The sequence below is a fragment of the Macaca thibetana genome, chromosome 6, assembly GCF_024542745.1.
Source record: "Macaca thibetana thibetana isolate TM-01 chromosome 6, ASM2454274v1, whole genome shotgun sequence".
NCBI classification, from domain to species: domain Eukaryota; kingdom Metazoa; phylum Chordata; class Mammalia; order Primates; family Cercopithecidae; genus Macaca; species Macaca thibetana.
The window spans coordinates 50,767,066-50,786,045 of record NC_065583.1 but is presented as its reverse complement, the minus strand read 5'-3'; the positions used below and the strand labels follow the sequence as shown (position 1 = coordinate 50,786,045).

Genomic DNA, 18,980 nt, shown 5'->3' with positions numbered 1-18,980 from the left:
TGTTTTAAACAGTGAAGAAGGAAAAGCAGGACTCAACATGTCGGGTGTGGAATAGCAGCAACCAGAGAATCTTTTTTCCAAAAATTAAAAACAGGAGCATAAACCATGCAGAGAAGTACAATCTCATAAAACTGCAACAGTACATCTGGTCTGTGACCTCAAGAAGCTAAACTAATTTCTGACTTAAGGGAAGTATTGACATATTTCTCAAGCTCTGCACTACACATAGGAACCCATGGGAGCTGAACCGTGGAAAATGTTCCAGAAGCTACTAGTTTTAAATAAAAGCATCCTAAGAGGCTCCAGGGAGATTTTGGAACAATTTTTTAAGTGATTAAGTGCTATTAATGTCACATCACAGAAAAATTTGGGGGAAAAAAAGCCTCTAACGTGGTCTTCCCCCGACTGTGTTGTTCACTTTTGATTTCTCTCTAGATTATCACCAAAGAATAGTTCTTTCTAATTAGTGAGAGAGTGCAGGGCTCAGGAAGAAATTCTAACATGTTTGGATCATGTATTAGTTCGTTTTCACACTGCTGATAAAGACACCCGAAACTGGGAACAAAAAGAGGTTTAATTGGACTTACGGTTCCGCATGGCTGGGGAGGCCTCAGAACCATGGTGGGAGGCAAAAGGCACCTCTTACGTGGTGGCAGCAAGAGAAGAATGAGGAAGAAGCAAGTGGAAACCCCTGATAAACCCATCAGATCTCATTAGACTTATTCACTATCACGAGAACAGCACAGGAAAGACCAGCCCCCATGATTCAATTACCTCCCCCTGGGTCGCTCCCACAAAAGGTGAGAATTCTGGGAGACACAATTCAAGTTGAGATCTGGGTGGAGACAGAACCAAAGCATATCAGGCCAAGAGAAAAAATAGATGATCAGATACATATATAAATAGAAATATAGACATAAATATATCTAATATATTCTTCATTACAGTTGAAGGAAAGGACATCCTTCATGTCCAAAATTAAATGTATATTTAATTTTCAACTCCATAGAGCTGCTACAATCGTTTTTTAACCCATGCCCAAAATCAAGAACTGTACTTATCTATGGCAACCAGCCACTGCCAGACGTGTATAAATGTCCAGACACATAGGAAAACAGGGCCAAAATGGAGAAGTCTTCAGATGAGAGCCAAGAGAGGGGCAATCTCACAGGCTTTAACATCTTCCTTCTACCAGGAAAGGATTTGATGTTTCTTGGTGATCATAGGGTGACTATAAGTTCTGGGGTGCTCTAGACCTGTTATCCTGGCGCCCTATTACTCTCAAAAGTACTTCAGTTCAGATATAGTGTCTTAACCATAGCGATGCTTTAGAAATTTCTATAATGACATATATTATATCTACAGAGGAATATAAATACATATGCCCACTATTGCCATCTACAAACCCTTTCTAAACAAAGATTTGAAACCAAGTAGTGCCTGTCTTACCACAGAAGTCCAGTGGAATTTTAAGTAACTTCAATAAGAACTGACTCTAGGTTGGGCACAGTGACTCACGCCTGTAATCTCAGCATTTGGGGAGGTCGAGGCAGGTGGATCACCTGAGGTCAGGAGTTCAAGACCAATCTGGCCAACATGGTGAAACTCCATCTCTACTAAAAAAAAAAAAAAAAAAAAAACTAGTCAGGCATGGTGGCATGCACCTGTAGTCCCAGCTACTCAGGAGGCTGAGGCATGAAAATTGCTTGAACTCGTGAGGTGGAGGTTGCAGTAAGCTGAGACTGTGCCACTGCACTCCAGCCTGGGTGACAGAGCGAGACTCTATCTCAAAAAAAAAAAAAAAAAAAAAAAAGAACTGACACTGTTATAGTTTGCCAAGAGGTTCTGGTTTGATGGTATTATTTATTTGTCTTATGAGTTTTGTTAGTCTACTTCCTTCTGGATCACAGTACTTGCAGACCACAGAAATTTCTGCTGTTCAGAAACTGTCATAAAGCAGCATTGATGTTTACTTACTGCCCATCAATACTTCTCCTGTCAATCTTAAAAGAGCCAGTAATTATACTGACTAGTGTGTTAGTGATTCAAAAGAAACAAATATGGCTTCATTTTAGTTCTTCTGTTTTCTCTTTTGAAGTTGTAGTCAACATACCAGTACTTTTTTATTAACACTATAATTCTCATTACATTATTTTATCAATTTTCAAAGTAACATAAGTAATAGGGCATATAAGAAAAAATTCAGCCTTCTTAAGGCAGAAGAATAAAAGTGGCTAAGATTTATTGGGTGCTGATTAAATCCTAGCAACTGTTCTAAGTCATTTATGTGTTAACACTCTTCCTTGGGGGATGACATCAGCAATATGGCACAATAGGAAGCTCCAAACCATTCTTCTCCCCTACAGACAATGATTCAACAACAACACATGGACCAGATCCCTTTGTGAGAAATCCAGAAACTAGATCAGAGGCTCCTGCACCCTGGGGAACATGAAACCAGTCACACTGACCAACAGGAAAATCTGTGGCAATCACTCAACAGAGCCCATATCCCCAGCATAGCCCAGAGTGATCATGAGGTAATTCTCAACTCCGAGCATCTTCCTGGGGAAGGAAAGAGAAGACTGGAACATAGGCCTAATATTCAGACATTTTGTGGGGCTACCCAAGGGACTGGTTTCTGTCTTTCAAGAACATGAGCATGGACAAGAAACAGCACCAAGTTGGGAGCCACTAAGCACAAAGGTGATGGTAAGAATTATAACAAACTCACTTGCCATTCTCCCCTACCCCCAGTTCAGCACAGCACAAGTGGGAGAAAACTCCTAATCCTGACTTCCTGCTGGGGAGGAAAAGAGTTGCCGTCTCTATCCGACATTTCCAGCTTTTCAGAGGGCTGCCTGCGGGCCTGGCTTCTGTTCCATCTATTTTGGGTACTTGTGGGATGCAGGATATTTTCGATGTTTGGGAATCACTAAGAACAAAAAACAGCTGAGTAGCTTAGTGCTACTCCAAGGACCTGTGGTGCAGAAGACAGAGGCTGATGCAACTTGGTAGTTTCTCCCTCAGGGGGAAAGGAGGGAGTGGAACATGTGTCCAATGTTCCAGTTTCTCCAGTATCTGCCTGAGAAATGAATTTCTGCCTAACCTGACTCAGAATGCTATTGGGACCCTGACAGGGTGCCACTGAGAATAAAACCTGGGTGACCAACGACAGCTCCAGAGAACCTGCAGTACTCCAGATGAACACCAGAGGGAGGAAGAGATAATGAGCTTCAGAAAAAAGAAAACCGGTAATAAAGAATTTACACGCACAAGTCCAGAGAAGGCACATCACCAAAAAATCTTTGAGAGGTCACCAGAATCACTAGCCAGTCTGATTTGTGAAGGTCCCCGTATGAAGCCAATAAATACTAGGGGAGGTAGCTGTTTTTTCAAATGTGTGCATCCAAACACAAAGTAACAAGGCATCCAAAGACACAGGAAAACACGGCCTAACCAAAGGAATAAAATAAATCTCTAGAAACCAATTTTAATGAAACACAGGTGTATGAATTATCAAAGAATTCAAAATGATCTTCATAAGGATGCCCCACGAGCTCAGGAAAACAGCAAAGAGATAGAAAATACTACAAAGTACCAAACATAAAAATTTGGAGCTGAAGAATAAAATAACTGACTTTAAAAATTCACTAGAGTGATTTGAAGCAGAAGAAAGAATCAGTGAACTCAAAGACAAGTCATTTAAAATTATCCTAACAGAGGAACAAAAAGAAAAATGAAGAGGGAAGAAAGCCAAGGACTATGGCACACTAGCAAGCACATCAATATATATACATTATGGAGTCTCACAAGGAAAACAGAGAAAGAAAGAAGTACAAGAAATAATGGCCCAAAACTTCCCAAATGTGAGAAAGAAAATGGATATAGAGATTCACAAAGCCCAACAGTGTCCGTCATGGATGAACCCAAAGGTCACACTGAGACACATTATAATCAAACTGTCAAAAGTCAAAGACAAAGAGAAAATTTTGAAGGCAGCAAGAGATACTTGAGCTCCCATGTTCATTGTGGCATTATTCACAGTAAGCAAGAGATGGAAACAATCTAATTGTCCAGTGACAATTGATGCGTGGATAAAGAAAAGATGGTATAAATATATAATGGAATAGTATTTAGCCTTTTAGAAAGAAGAAAATACTGTCATATGGTACAGTATGGATAAACCTTGAGGATGTTATGCTAAGTGAAATAAGCCAGTCACAGAAGGACAAATACAAATGATTCTACTCACATGAGGCATTTAAAACAGTGAAACTCATAGAAGCAAAAATTAGAATGGTGATTGCCAGAGGCTGAGGGGAAGAGCAAATAGGGAATTGCCATACTATGAGTATGAGTTTCAGCATGCAAAAATGAAAAACATTCTAGAGATCTGCTGTACAATATCCATACAGTTAAACGTATTGTACTATATACAACTGAAAATTTGTCAATTGAGATTTTATGTTTTTTACTGCAATTTTAAAAAATTCATCCACAAAAGAATTTTATGAGGTAAACAGTATAATTTTTCCCACTTTGCAGATGGTTAAGCTAAAGCAGAAAGAGTGCAATTCAGTTGCCCAAGGTCATATAGCTACTTAGTGGTACCCAGGATTTTAACCCAGATTTCAATCCAGAGCCTACATCTTAATACCTTGGTCATTGCCTCTCTGGACTGCTAAAGAATTGTGGCAACCAAGTACCTGATTCATCACACCTGTGAGCACTGAGCTCTCCCAGCAATGAACCAAGCACTAAGGCTTGTGAATCACCACTCTGTGACCAAGCCTGTGCTAAGGACCATGAGGCATACAAAAAAGAGTTTAACTCCCATCCCTTCCCCCTTCGGACTTACAGTGTATACATAGTAGTATACAAATTAGCTAAACATTGAAATCACCTGGGGAGGTTTTGGTTTGTTTCTTTGTTTTGAGATGGAGTCTCACTCTATCGCACAGGCTGGAGTGCAGTGGCATGATCTTGGCTCACTGCAAGCTCCACCTCCTGGGTTCATGCCATTCTCCTGCCTCAGCCTCCCGAGTAGCTGGGACTACAGGCGCCCGCCACCATACCTGGCTAAGTTTTTGTACTTTTAGTAGACATGGGGTTTCACCATGTTAGCCAGGATGGTCTTGATCTCCTGACTTCATGATCCACCCGCCTCAGCCTCCCAAAGTGCCTAGGGATTTTTTTTTTTTTTTTAATATGCAAGTGGGTGAGTCTTACCTTCAGAGACTACGATTTGATTGATTTGGACCATAGTCTGGAAATAGGCATTTTTGCAAGCTGCCCAGATGAGTCTAACACACATCCACTGAGTTGAACCATTGATGTAGAGCAACTATTAACCCAAGGGGAAAAGTTATTCCAAACATTTTTATAAATAATCTAACAGGTAAGGATTCTGGAAGAAGAGTATGGGATGAACATAGAGAAGCAACAAAAAGCAAGGAATTATGCAACCATAAAGTGAATGCTTAGTCTCAGAGATCAGAGGCTTTAAAAAAGGATAGATTAAAACCTAAAAAGAAAGGAAAGAAAGATACCAGCACACTGAAGAAAAGAGAAGTTCCCAACCCTCTTCTTGCTTATTCTTACAATATAATACACAGCTGGGCCCACCATAACACATCCTAATTGATACCAACTTTATCAACTTTTCCATTAATGCCAAACTAGATTTAGCACAGTTAATGATGAATTGTCTATACCAAGTGTATCCGTTGTATAACTGACTGTGTAATGGCTAAAACTGGGAAATGGGGCAGGAGTATTGGGTGGCTCTAAGGATCATCAAGGATTCAAGATTACCTTGCACACACACACAAAGGAACCTATGCAGATGACAGCTTAGTACAGAGAGTAACCCCAAACGACTGTGTTACATTGTGGCCACAGTTGACCAAGACCTTAAACAAGGAATCTAGAAGATTTCTAAACATAGATATAACATCAAGTAGATGCCAAATGATTATGGAGCCCCTTTTCTAAGTTTCTAAGAGTTTCTAACTCTTAGAAAATGAGGTTCTTCTGCCTTCCTGTGACCAACTTTCTCTGTTGCCAGTTAATGCTGGAGCATGAATTATTAATCTATTCATCAATTTGCTCTATTATGAGCTGGTATGATTAAATACACTCACTTTTTTATGCTGTTTTGAAAAAAAAATTAACAGGTGAAATAGATTTGAGAGTGACGGAGTTGCCAGAGAAAGCTACAAAGGAACTCTTAAGTTGGCACTGATGCTGAATGAAGTTTGAGTGGGAGGAGAAGACAGAGAACAGAGAAGGGAACGAAGGGTGGAATTAGCTTGGTCTTGGGTGGGGGCAGCAGGGAGACAAAGCATATGCCTTTCTTCTTGAGCACAGAAGGTCCTGGGAATTAGGCTGCAGCAAGCATTGCCAGTCCCATCTGGCCCACAGCTGCTTCTGGTAATCATCCAGGTTTATCTCCTGCCAGTCCAACAGAATTCCTGATGAGTAGTTGAGCTCAATAGCTCAGTTCCACTTCAAGCTCTGAATCTGGGATATGCCAATGAACAGCATCTGAACTCCAAGAGAACCATGGAACTCATTTAGTGCCCACCCACCCTCCATAACATCTGCATCATATCTGCTAGGAAAGTTTTAGAAGAAATTAATATATTTGTATTCCAAAAACCAAAATAGATTTCTTAGAAGTATCATGCCAGGTATATTCCAATTATTTCTCATCCCAGGTACCAAGCATCCCTGTTTCTTTGGCAGTTCCAACACTCACCACCCAGTGGTGGACCATGAACTGGGACCCAAAAATCATTCCCAGCCAGCTTCTAGACTCAGTTTTGCGAAACAAGTTGATCCCTGGGTTTTCAACCACAAAACATATGTTAAAACTTTTATTTTATTCCCTGGAACATATTACCAAGTGAAATGAAGCAATGCATGTAGTATTTCTAAGGGATAGGTCATTTTAAAAACATTGCAAATAGTTTATAAAAAAGGATTAAACTTGCACCCTACTTACTAAGTAATAAAAGTTACCACCTACACCACTTCCAGTATTACTAAACTTACATGAATACAAACATCTTCCTAGAGTAGATGCACTCACTATTACTCACTGAAGCTGATTTATAATAAAATAAAACATAAGGGAAAGAACACAGAAAGAGTCCTGAGTACTATTTTTTGGTCCTGCTACAAACTGCTTATACTAATTACCTTGAACTGTTACCCTAACTTCTCTGAACCCTATTTCCCCCATCTATAAAGTGTTAAAAGGAAACTAAAAACACATATGGGTCATTTCCAGGTCTGACATATCTAGACTCTTGGATCTAGATTGCTTAATTCCCTGGAAATACCTTGCGTGGACCAACTGGGAACACAAAATCATTTCAGGGACTATAGGAAGTCACTATATAAGTAGCATTACGAGGTTAAATACACCTATTAATTTGCGGCTTGTTTTTCACTAAATCTCCATTTTAATTTGACATTAGTTCTAATCCCAACCTGCTAAAATATAATGAGAAACCCATGTCCTTGGTAGCTAATCTCCAAATATGGCCCCTAAATGAGCCCTATCTTGCACTGTTCACATCTTTACGTAGTCCCCTCCCCTCTCTCCCTGTTTAACCATATAATGCAACTGAAATGGTGTTGAGGGACTTCCAGGTCCAGGATATAAGAATCGTTGCACATTACTCCTTGGAACACTTGCTCTGGGTGAAGCTAGCTCTCATGTAAGAAGTCTGACTATCCTCAGATCACCATGCTATAAGGAAGGACAAGCTAGCCATGTAGAGAGGACACATAGAAAGAGAAAGATGTCTGACTAGCGCCCATCAGTTCCAGTCATCCCAAATGAGGCTCCACACATGTAAATAAAGAAGCCTTCTTGCCTATCAGCCCACTCGAGCCTTCAGATGACTGACTCCAGGCCCAATAGCCATCTGACTATAACCACAAGAAGACTCAGATGAGAATCACTCAACCGAGCCCAAGCAACCAAGAGAACTATAAGAGATAATAAATTTGTTTTAATATAACTGTAATAATAAATGGATGTTTTGAAGTGATTTTTCTTCATGGATAATAGATCAAATCAAACAATATCCCATGACCCCAAAATTCTACTACCTTTTAAATATTCTTTAAAAAACCTGTGACTATGTAAAAGGAAGGTTGTAAAGCGATCTTTATTGCAACATTTTTTGCAATGGCAAAAATACTGGGGAGAAATGTTCATCAGCAAGAGAATAAATAAACCACTATGGTATATCTTTATTGGGAATACTAATAAACAGCAGTTAGGAATAGTGAGGTGCAAACATCGACAAATACCCAGAGTTACATCATTCAGTAAAAAAAATACAAACTGACATTTATTATTTAAATACAATTTTGTTTAAATATGTATTTTTATGTTCCTATGTCTGGACCATAAGAAAGAGTGACAGAGAAGGTATAGTACATTGCGTGGTAATAAATGCTAAGATGAAAAATCAATCATGGAAGGGAACAGGATTTTCTGGGGGTATATGCTTTTTTAATAGGCAGATGATATGGTTTGGCTGTGTCTCCACCCAAATTTCATCTTGAATTCTCACATGTTGTGGGAAGGACCCAGTGGGAGGTAATTAAATCATGGGAGCAGGTCTTTCCCATGCTGTTCTCATTACAGTGAATAAGCATCACAAGATCTGATGGCTTTATAAACGGAGTTTTCCTGCACAAGCTCTCTTTTTACCTGCTGCCATCCACGTAAGATGTGACTTGCTTCTCCTTGCCTTCCACCATGATTGTGAGGTCTCCCCTGCCACGTGGAACTGTAAGTCCAATAAACCTCCTTCTTTTGTAAAATTGCCCAGTCTTGGGTATGTCTTTATCAGCAGCATGAAAACAGATTAATGTAGCAGAAAAGTCTGAATAAGAAAGCTACATTTGAGCAAAAGCCTAAAGGAGGTAAAGAAATTAGACATGAAAGACATCTGAGCAAAACGTGTTCAAGGCAGAGAAACCAGGTTCCACCCTTCTTATAACCCTAACTGGGCACTGATTTTATTAAGTAAGTTTGAAATCTTCTTCTCTAAATTTGACATATTAATGTATTTAAAAATAAAAATTAATACAAAATACCATTTCAAAAATTGAGTAATATTCCTGAAGATGCTAAGAGATCTTCTGAAGTGCTGATGCAGGAATATAAATCACCAACTTCAAGACTGCATACAAAATGTATACTCTCAAAAATCTATGAGTGATTTTAAAATTCTCATTAAAGCAAATAATCTAAATATCTAGGTGACCAAGTCCTCCAATATAAAGTTACTTAAGCATAGGCATATTCACAATTACTTCTCTATCATAGGCAACCATCTATTTTCCTTCTTCTTTCCAAGAAAAGATCTTCACCAGAGTATATCACACATCACACTATTCTGAATCAAATATTCAGTTGCAAATAGGTAGTTTCCAGGCAGAAAGGACGTTGCCTAAAAGCTGTCCATATTATAAACAGTTCCTCTTACTTCCACTTTCTTCCTTTTCTTTGCAAGAAGAATGCCCATCACTTCTTTTTTAGGAATGCCCATCACTTTTTTTTAATCTTGAGATCTAGATCCCTAGTTCAAAGAATTTGTAAGAAAAATCTCAGCTCATATATCTGAATCTGTCCTAGAAATGACATGCTGGGATAATAATTTATGAAGGAAGCAATTTTTAAATTTCACCTGGCTTTTGTCACAGCCTTCTCACTTTTCAAGAGTTTCCTTATTGATTAGGGTGTTAAATGGGATTTCTAGCTGCTTCAAAGTGTAAGATACTATTGGGCCCTTCTAAATTCCACAGATGATGCCCTGGCAGCAGCATTAAAGGGAGACGCTGCTGCATCACATTCACATGTGAGTCCCCTTACAGCACTCCTCTGCCTTCTGGAGGAAAATTCAGCACCGGGCCAGTGAGAAGCCAAAGAGCCCTGGGATTCATACACGTATTCCCTGGGGCTCTAGAGTTCCCATACGAATTTTTAAATTCTAAAAAGAATTACATAGGCACATTGTAAAGCCTCTGGATGACCACCATATTATGAAGTATTGCCCCACAGTATTGCCTTTGTTTGCATTTATGGTCTCTTTAGCATCTGATAATATCACTTTAATTATCATGAGATAGTGAGAGAGGTGCATAATTATGGTAGATCTCATTTTTAAGCAGAACCTTTATTAAAAATCAAATTGCATAAACTTAAATAGATTATATTAAAAGGAAAAGTAATAAACACTCAAAGCTTATCACTTCCTAATTATTTTACTATTATATATACCCTTGAGATTATTTACATTTAATGTATCTGTATGGTAGAAACACATGGAATGGTGTGCTACTGCTCATTTTTTCCCATTCTTTATTCAGTGATAACACACTGGTAGCTTGAAATCAGCAAACATTGGAAATCAGGATTTGACTTATTGTTTCTTGATTGTCCAGACCTAAGAAAGTGGTAGAAAAATGTTAACAATGGAGATTAAATTTCAAAGTGTGTCTTAAATTATTTTTAATTAAAAAATATTACTCCAGTATTCAAACACTATTAGCTGATTCAGTAAGTAAGTTGCTCACCGTATTGATTTTTTTAAAAGTGAACTTCCAACATACATATTTATCATTTCACTTTGATGTTACATTAATGTAAACAAAAATACCATTCAATATTCAGATAGGAACTACACTTGTTCATGAATTGCACTGATCGATTATATAAGATAAAAGAACTCCCCCAAAATAAAAAAAAAAATTCTGTGAGAATCAATTAGCTATATGAAATTTACAATAAAGATTATGTGTGCTGCACATCCTTTATGTTATCAAACTTTGGTTTTTGTCAAAGAGCTAGTAAACATTTGCTATCACACCACTGGATGTATGTATATTAAAATAATGCATTGATATAAACTAAAAACCAAAAGACAACATGTGAATATAGATTTTGCTATAGTAATTCAGGATAAAATAAAACTGGAAAAGAATTGAGTCATGTGATTTTAACAGAAATGCTAAAGCCAAACATTTTCGAACTATAACAATAGTACCACATTCAGACTGAAAGCAGAAATTTAATTTTTATAAAACAATATCATACACAAAATTAATATTATTAAATATCTGTTTATTGGATTTTTATACATTTAATATTGAAATTTGCTTTGAATTTCATAGTTCTGTAAGAACTAAAATCATTCCTCCACTCATTCATTCCCCAGTGAATGAACTGATACAGTTAATAGATGCCAAACACTAATTTAGATGCTGGGTTATATCAGTGAACCAAATAGAAGAGTTTTGCTTATTTCTATTTTGTTTATATTTAAGTACTATTCTAATACAGATTGTAGTTTAACATTGGATATTTACAATTTTTTTTCAAAAAAAGACTGTACATTACTCAAATTTGACCAAAAAAAAATACTAAAGCCTTTTTCAGAAGGCAGACAGTCTATAGCCTGTTCACTGCAGAGAGGGCTGAAAAGTGACAAAGCATAAAACTCAGTCAAAACTAATGGCTAAGGATGGTGGAGTCTGGCCTTTGCTACCATTTTCCTTTAACGTGTACATTTATTTGCAAATCACTGTCTTAGTCCATTTATGCTGCCATAACAAAATACCACAGACTAAGTAATTTATAAAGAAATAAAATTTATTTCTCATGATTCTGAAGGCTGGGAAGTAAAAAATCAAGGTCTGGCCTCTTGCAAGGGCTGCTCTCTACTTACAAGATGGTGCATTAAACACTGTGTCCTCTAAAGGGGAGGAATACTTTGTCCTCACATGGCAGAGGATAAACGGGCAAGAGGGCCAAACTGCCTCTGTCAAGCCCTTTTATAACAACATTAATCTATGCCTGAGGGTAGATCCCTCATCTCCTAAACACTTGCCAAAAGGCCCCACTTCCCAACACAATTGCATTGGATTACGTTTTCAACACATGAGTTTCAGAGGACACACTCGGACCATAGTAATGATCAAAAGTAGACCACCCTCAGCATTTATGATGTCTGAAATAATCTCATTATGATTAAACCCTTTCACCTAAAGCATTTTCCCATTTTGAAAGGACAGGGTTTTAACAGAGTAATTTAAAATAGCCAGATGTGGCTGGGCATGGTGGCTCACCTGTAAGCCCAGCACTTTGGGAGACCAAGGCCGGTGGACCACCTGAGGTCAGGAGTTCAAGACCAGCCTGGCCAACATGGAAAAGCCCCATCTCTACTAAAAATACAAAAATTAGCCAGGTGTGGTGACATGCACCTGTAGTCCCAGCTACTCAGGAGGCTGAGGCAGAAGAATCACTTCAACCCAGCACGTGAAGGTTGCAGTGAGCTGAGATTACACCACTGCACTCCAGCCTGGGCAATCGAGTGAGACTCTGTCTCAAAAAAAAAAAAAAAAAAAAAAAAAAAAAACAAAAAAAAAAACCATAGCTAGATGTATTAATCAGGGTTCTCCAGAGAAACAGAACCAACATGATAAACAGACATAGATAGATGGATAGATGGATGGATGGATGGATGGATGGATGGATGGATGGATGGATGGACAGACAGATAGATAGATTGACTGATTGATTGATTGATTGATTGATTGATTTATAGATAGATAGATTTTAAGAAATTGGCTCATGTGACTGTGGAGGCTTGACAAGTCCAAAAGTAGGCCAGCAGGCTGGAGACTCAGGAAAGAGTTGCAGTTTGAGTTCAGAGGCAGTCTGATGAATACCCTCTTGCTCAAGGGAGGTCAGTCCGGTTTATGAAGGTCTTTAGCTGACTGGATGAGGCCCACCCACATTATACAGGGTAATCTACTGTGCTCAAAAGCCATTGCTTTAAATGTTAGTCTCATTCAAAAACACCTTCTGAAACATCCAGAATAACATTTGACCAAATATCTGGGAACCACAGGGCAACCAAGTTGACACAAAAAATTAAGCATCATGAGTAAATTCAGCATTTATTGCTTAGTCAATAATTTGCGAAATGCATATGAAAATATTTAGAATGTTATTATTACCTTTATTCTGAGATAAGGAATCACTTCTGGGAAATAATTGTAAATTGAATTCAACCCTGATAAATAATCATGAATTGGATTCCACGGTATTTAAACTTCTTTTAGGTTTTCCTCTTGTCATTAAATTAATTTGAGCTGTAACAAAAATTGAAAGCAAATTAAACTGAAGCTATTAAAGAGTAATTTATACACAAAAGGAAAAATGAAAGTATTGAATTTGGGAAGGAACATAAAGAAATAAAAGTAAGTTGATGCACTATCAGAGTTGTCATTTTAAGTTCTTTCAATAAAAATAAGGGCACAATGGTAATTTAAACACACAGAGAGACACAAGACAGGGAGAGCTAAAGAATAAGAAAGCCAAATTCTGCCAGCATGTCAAAGGAAGGAATTGCTAGGGAGGATCAGAAAACTGTAGAACAGAAATGAAGTCTAACTGTGAGTGATGAAAGAACTACAAAAGTTCTCAGTACAAAGAAGCAGCCAGAAAGAAAAGCATCCCATAGATTGCCTTGAGCACATTTGGCCTCTGAAGCAATAAATGTGCTGAGGTTTAGGGCTGAAGAGACAATAAAGACAGAGTCAGAGGGCAGCCAATGTGTGTAAATCAGTGACCGATGCATTTTCTCATGCCTTGTTCCCTATGGCTCCAGGCCTCAACTGGAACCACATGCCATTTCCACTGAAGGCCAACTTGGCAAACACCATGTCACTCTCTACCTTCATTTAAAAATATCCAGCTGAGAAGAATTATCACTGGAGCTTAAATTAAATAGCCCAATCATGACCAAATATAAACTTTCCATTTTTGTATTGTACAAGACGACTTTTTAAATTTTCCTTTAAAATGAGACAGCTATGATCAATATAGTGGGCACTGACTGGTGCTTCCCCGATTCCCCAGGACTGCTTCTGCCATCCCCACATATCCTTCTTCAGGCTTTCGTGTGCTTTTACCTCCAAAGTTCTCTATGCAGGACTGTCTTCCACTAAGTGCTCTTGAGTCCTGGCACAGCTTGGGCTGCAATAGCAGGAAGCCATAGAAACACCTAGAGGTTTACCTCTGTACCTCCCAACCTTCATCCTCCAGCCCAGGACTAGCAGGGAAATATGGAAGCCCATCTCCTCCCCTCAGGTCAAGACAATGCTGAGATGCATCTTCTACTCAGCAATGCCACTGCAGGAATTCACTACACCCTCCCCAGGACTTTGCCTGAAACTAGCCCCTTGCTTGGCTTCTGACTTGCTCTGTCCTACCTCCCTCACACCCTTAACAGTTTCTCCTGGAAACACTTCCCAGTAAATCACTTGCACAGACAATCCTTGTCTTAGACAACTAGTGAAAGATGATTCTACAGTTTATATTCTTTAGGGCTTTAAGATTCTGTCCAAACAATACATGCAAAACAAGATAAACCAATCCAAGACTTTGTTATAATGAGCCCTTGATTCTGTAGCCAAAGTCATAAACAGTGAGTTAGGGCCATCTCAAGTCCATAAAGTCACCAGTGATGTCATGATGTCACTAGTGGCCTGATATTTTTATGATGGAAAGTAATACAATGTTACAGGGAGACCACGGACTTTGGAGCCAAACAGGCTGGCATGCAGTACTGACACAACAAATTACTAGTCACATACTCATTGGAAGTCTTAGATTCCAATTATATGAAATAGTTAGATTCTGAATCTACAAAACTGCGATGCTGACCTTAAAGAGTTTGTAGACGTAAATGAGTAAATATTTAAAGCATCTAATACATCGTAAACACAAATTATTATTTCATTTTTTTTTCTGAAGGGAATGATTTTGTCACAAGGAAACCAGAACTGATAAAACATCTGTTTCCCTACAGTGAAAAGCCTTAAGGTAGAGCCCCAATTAATTATATCATTAGCCACCAGTTTACATTTGGAAGAAGGTTGCACAGCAATTGGGTTCTTTTTTTTCTGCTTGTTTACAGATAACCTTAAGGTTATCTTGAATTATTGAAGCTTGTTTCACTCATTCATTAATCCATGTTCATTGAGTGGTTATAGCCCAGACACTGGGACATACAGAGTTTTGTAAAACAGACAGATACAACGCCAATAAACAAGTAAACAAGTAAGTAAAATAATTAGAGATGGTGACAAATAGCATGATGGAAATAAACAGGGTAATGATATGAAGTAACTGCACAGGGAGGCTCACGAAGTTAAAGAGGCAGTCAGGAAATACCTCTCTAAGACACGGATATTTGAGCTGAGGGAAACAGGAGCCAGTGCTGTGAAGATCCAGGGAAGAACCTTCCAGGCAGAGGGAACAGCAATCTAAGATGGGAGAGATCTTGGCGCCAGTAGAACTAAAGTGACCTGAATTCAGAAGATTATGTTAGAAGATGATAATAGAGAAATGATCAGGAATAAGACCATACAGTTCTTCACGGCTATACTGAATGGTCTGACTCAATGGACTATAGCCATGAGAAGAATTTTTGTTTCTTTCCAACCTTTATTCTTCAATGAATTATACCAAGTCTCCTTTGCCTTCCATTTAAAGACATTTCAGACAGAATGGAAAGCTTCATAGTCAATTTCAGTTATAAAACAACCCTGAGTCTAGTAACATTAAATGTCTAGTAACATTAAACACAGTTTAAAACTTAACCCTCAAATGCAGTTTAATGCACTAATCTTTCCCTAGCTAGGACTGGCCAGCACTTAGAGAGTGACAGTGTCAGCTCTTCCGCTTCTCTCCCTCTTCCCCCTCTCCCTTTTTTGGGTTGCCCCTTCTCCATGGTTTAGAACCTTGGTGAAAATAGGAGGAAAGGGGAGAATATCTCTGACTTCCTCATGCTCCTTGATGGTTGATGCTTTCTGTGTCACGGACGTTCAAGGGCCCACTATCATACATGTAAGAGTATGTGCAGACTCTTCAGGAAGCCCCGCAGAGAACACTCAGTTATTTGATGTAGACAATCTACTCAGAGAGACCTCACCCAATCCACCCTGACTTCCCACCCCTCAGCCATATAGTCCATGACCTCTTGCTTCCAGCAACATGGCTGAAGCCCGGTTCCCTTTCACAGTGCCCATCTAGTCCGTGAGAGAATCGTCCTTTACCTACTAAACACTGGAGGTGTGACTTCCTTAATGCTTGACTCTCTTTCCCCTAGTCTCACATATTCCACATCCTGATTTCAAACCCACTGTATAAGCAAATATCCAACTTTCAATTCAGCGCCATTCACACCTTCTTCAGACACACCCAGTCTCTGTGAGTGGATCTCTTGGAGTGTCACTCCTTCACTTGGCTTAAATCAAAATAATCTACTCTCTTTACATCCAAAAATAAAAGGAGAATCTACAGCACTCTCTCACAGACTGATAACTCAGTTATCTCAAAGATCCTTTGATTTTCTTTATCTAGATGGATAAGAGGCAGGTAAAGAGGTATGCCAGGTGTGATAATGAAACGGAAGCTGTCTTTTCTTACCCAGTGCTATGGGGATGTGACTGATAGCACTCTTTGCAATGTGGAACTACATAGCAGATTTTTCATTTTGATTGAATACAACACAAAGCTTTTTGCTTTGAATACAATCTATGTGATGTATCTATTATTAATAAATGCTTGGAGATTATCTGCAGAACTTGACAGTGAAATTCACATATATAAAGCATAAATGTGTTCATTTATTCATCAGAATGTATTTATTTATTCATTAGTGTGATTTATTCTTAGAATGTGAACACATTTTTATCTCTTCTTCTAATTAATCTCTTAATTACTCAAGTCTGACCACTAATGAACAGCTGTGATTGCTAATACACTCTCCAACAAGAGATGGTCATACTTTTTCCCAGGACCCCACCCAATCATCCAAAAATGTGTGTTTTCATCTCTCTCCCCCGTTCTGTTAGAAATAATTTCTTCTAATAAATGCAGACACCTGGGAAGAGGTATAATAGGTTCTTTTCTTTTTCTAATTGAGCTTCTTATTTTTGTTTATAATGAAGGATAAAATTAGGTAAGCTGGATGCCTTAGTTACATAATGCATAAGGAAAGAAAATAGTAGAGTTGGAAAAGCCTTTCTTAATTAACCACAGCTAATGTGTACAAGGTGACAATAAGAAAAATTATATGAAAGAGCAAAAAAAGAGAAAGTATTCTCAAGTTTTTTAGATCCTAAAAGCAAAAGAGAACGACACATCGGGAAGTCACAGAAACACATTAAACCTTTATCTCTGACAATTAGTGATGATGGATGATTGAACAAAACCATAAATGCATAAATCAGTATGTCATCCTGTAGCTAATGTGCCATGTATCATGTACTCAGTACATGGAGCAAGCCGGTTCTGAGGAATCTGATGCTTCAATGAGTTCTAAAGAAAGTAAAATTCAGAAATGCTTTGCAAGGCCTTACTAGCCATAGGATATTGGTACCCAAGTATCCATTCCAGATGTCTATATAAGCACAGATCTAAGTAGTAAAACACAGTAGCCTAAGTTAGACAACCAGTTTGGGCATTCTTCCCTTTCCTGAAGCCCGCAGGTGCAGCAGATCAGGTGCATGAAGCAAACACCCCTATTCTCAGAGGCTCACCCCACATGTAGTCTTTGATACCATTAAAGGTCTTTGAAATCACTGGGCTGCAGTCACACAAGCTGAAATCACCTTATATCATGTAGCTATATAAGATAGTTTTTCTCACCAGGACTGAAAAGAAATAGATGAAAACTTTTTAAATATAATGCACATTACCTTTCATAGAAAATTTCTATGAAAAATAAACCTCTAAAACAGAAAAACATGAACATTACATGAATCTGGTTTTTCTTGATTTCCTTTAGTGTTTCTTATTCCAAAAAAAGTTTTTAAACTGTGTGTGTGTGTGTGTGTGTGTGTGTGTACGTACAGCTGTCCCTCAGTGTCCATGGAGAAATTGTTCCAGGACTTCCTACAGATACCAAAATCCAAGGATGCTGAAGTTGTTTATATAAAATGGTGTAGTATTTACATATTAACCTATACACATTCTCCTATATACTTTAAATCATCTCTGGATTACTTATAATACCTAATACAATGAAAATGCTATATAAATAGTTGTTATACTGAATTTTTTATTTGTATCACTTTTATTGTTTTGGAGTAGGTTTTTTTCAGAATACTATTTATCTGAGGTTGATTGAATCCACAGATGCAGAATCCATAGATACAAAGGGCCTTGTGTGTGTGTGTGTGTGTGTGTGTGAGTGTATGTAGAGAGAGAGAAAGAGAGAGAAGAATAGATGGACAAAATTACAAACATTAGCCAAAATTTTTGCAGTTTCTTTAGATGCTGAATTTGGAAAATGTGAATGGTCTATGAATCCATAAATTTCTGTTAGTGTAATAATACCATAACACATCAGCAGTAACATAAGAACCATTGCTTAGATCTCAATCTCTAACTAGGAGTGTCCATTAACTAGTTTCCTGGGTCATATAAAGAAAATGGTATGAATTTCATTTTTAGTGACCTAAACATGCCCTTCTCTCTTTCTCCTGGCCTTTGCATATGTGGTTCCCTCTGATTTGAATATTTTTTCTACCTATTGGCCTAACTCCTACTCATCTTTTAGGTGGCAGTTTCAAAAAATCACTGCCTCTATAACTCTTTTGTTGAATGTCATGTACCTTTTGTCATCCAGCTCTACTCTTCTATATTCTCTTACGTAACACTTGCACTGAGAACCTGCAAATTACATTTTCCAGACTCACTTGTCAGCCAGCTCTTTAGGTCTGTCAATAGGAGGCAACAGAAGGGATTGGAAGCCAGAAGGAGTAGAGAAGGGCTTTCTTCTGTTTTTGTTTTGTTTTGTTTTGTTTTCTTGGGATTTTTGCCATTGCTGCCTGTGTTGCCAGAGCAGTGGCAATTCACCTCAGCATCAACA

General features: G+C 38.2%; 1 protein-coding gene, 1 long non-coding RNA gene and 1 pseudogene across 2 annotated transcripts in view; 2 read left to right on the top strand and 1 right to left on the bottom strand.

Annotated features, from left to right (window-relative positions):
• Window positions 1-18,980, top strand: part of CDC42SE2 (CDC42 small effector 2) — a 1,077,748-nt gene that overhangs the window by 583,587 nt on the left and 475,181 nt on the right. The window lies entirely within an intron of this gene.
• Window positions 5,429-6,005, top strand: LOC126956116 (rRNA-processing protein FCF1 homolog; annotated as a pseudogene).
• LOC126956046 (uncharacterized) overlaps window positions 10,344-18,980 on the bottom strand; it is a 96,233-nt gene continuing 87,596 nt past the window's right edge. Inside the window, exons 3-4 of the long non-coding RNA XR_007726222.1 lie at window positions 13,054-13,188; window positions 10,344-10,478 (exon numbers count right to left, since the gene is read on the bottom strand). This is a non-coding gene — a long non-coding RNA (uncharacterized LOC126956046). The remainder of the gene's footprint in view (window positions 10,479-13,053; window positions 13,189-18,980) is intronic.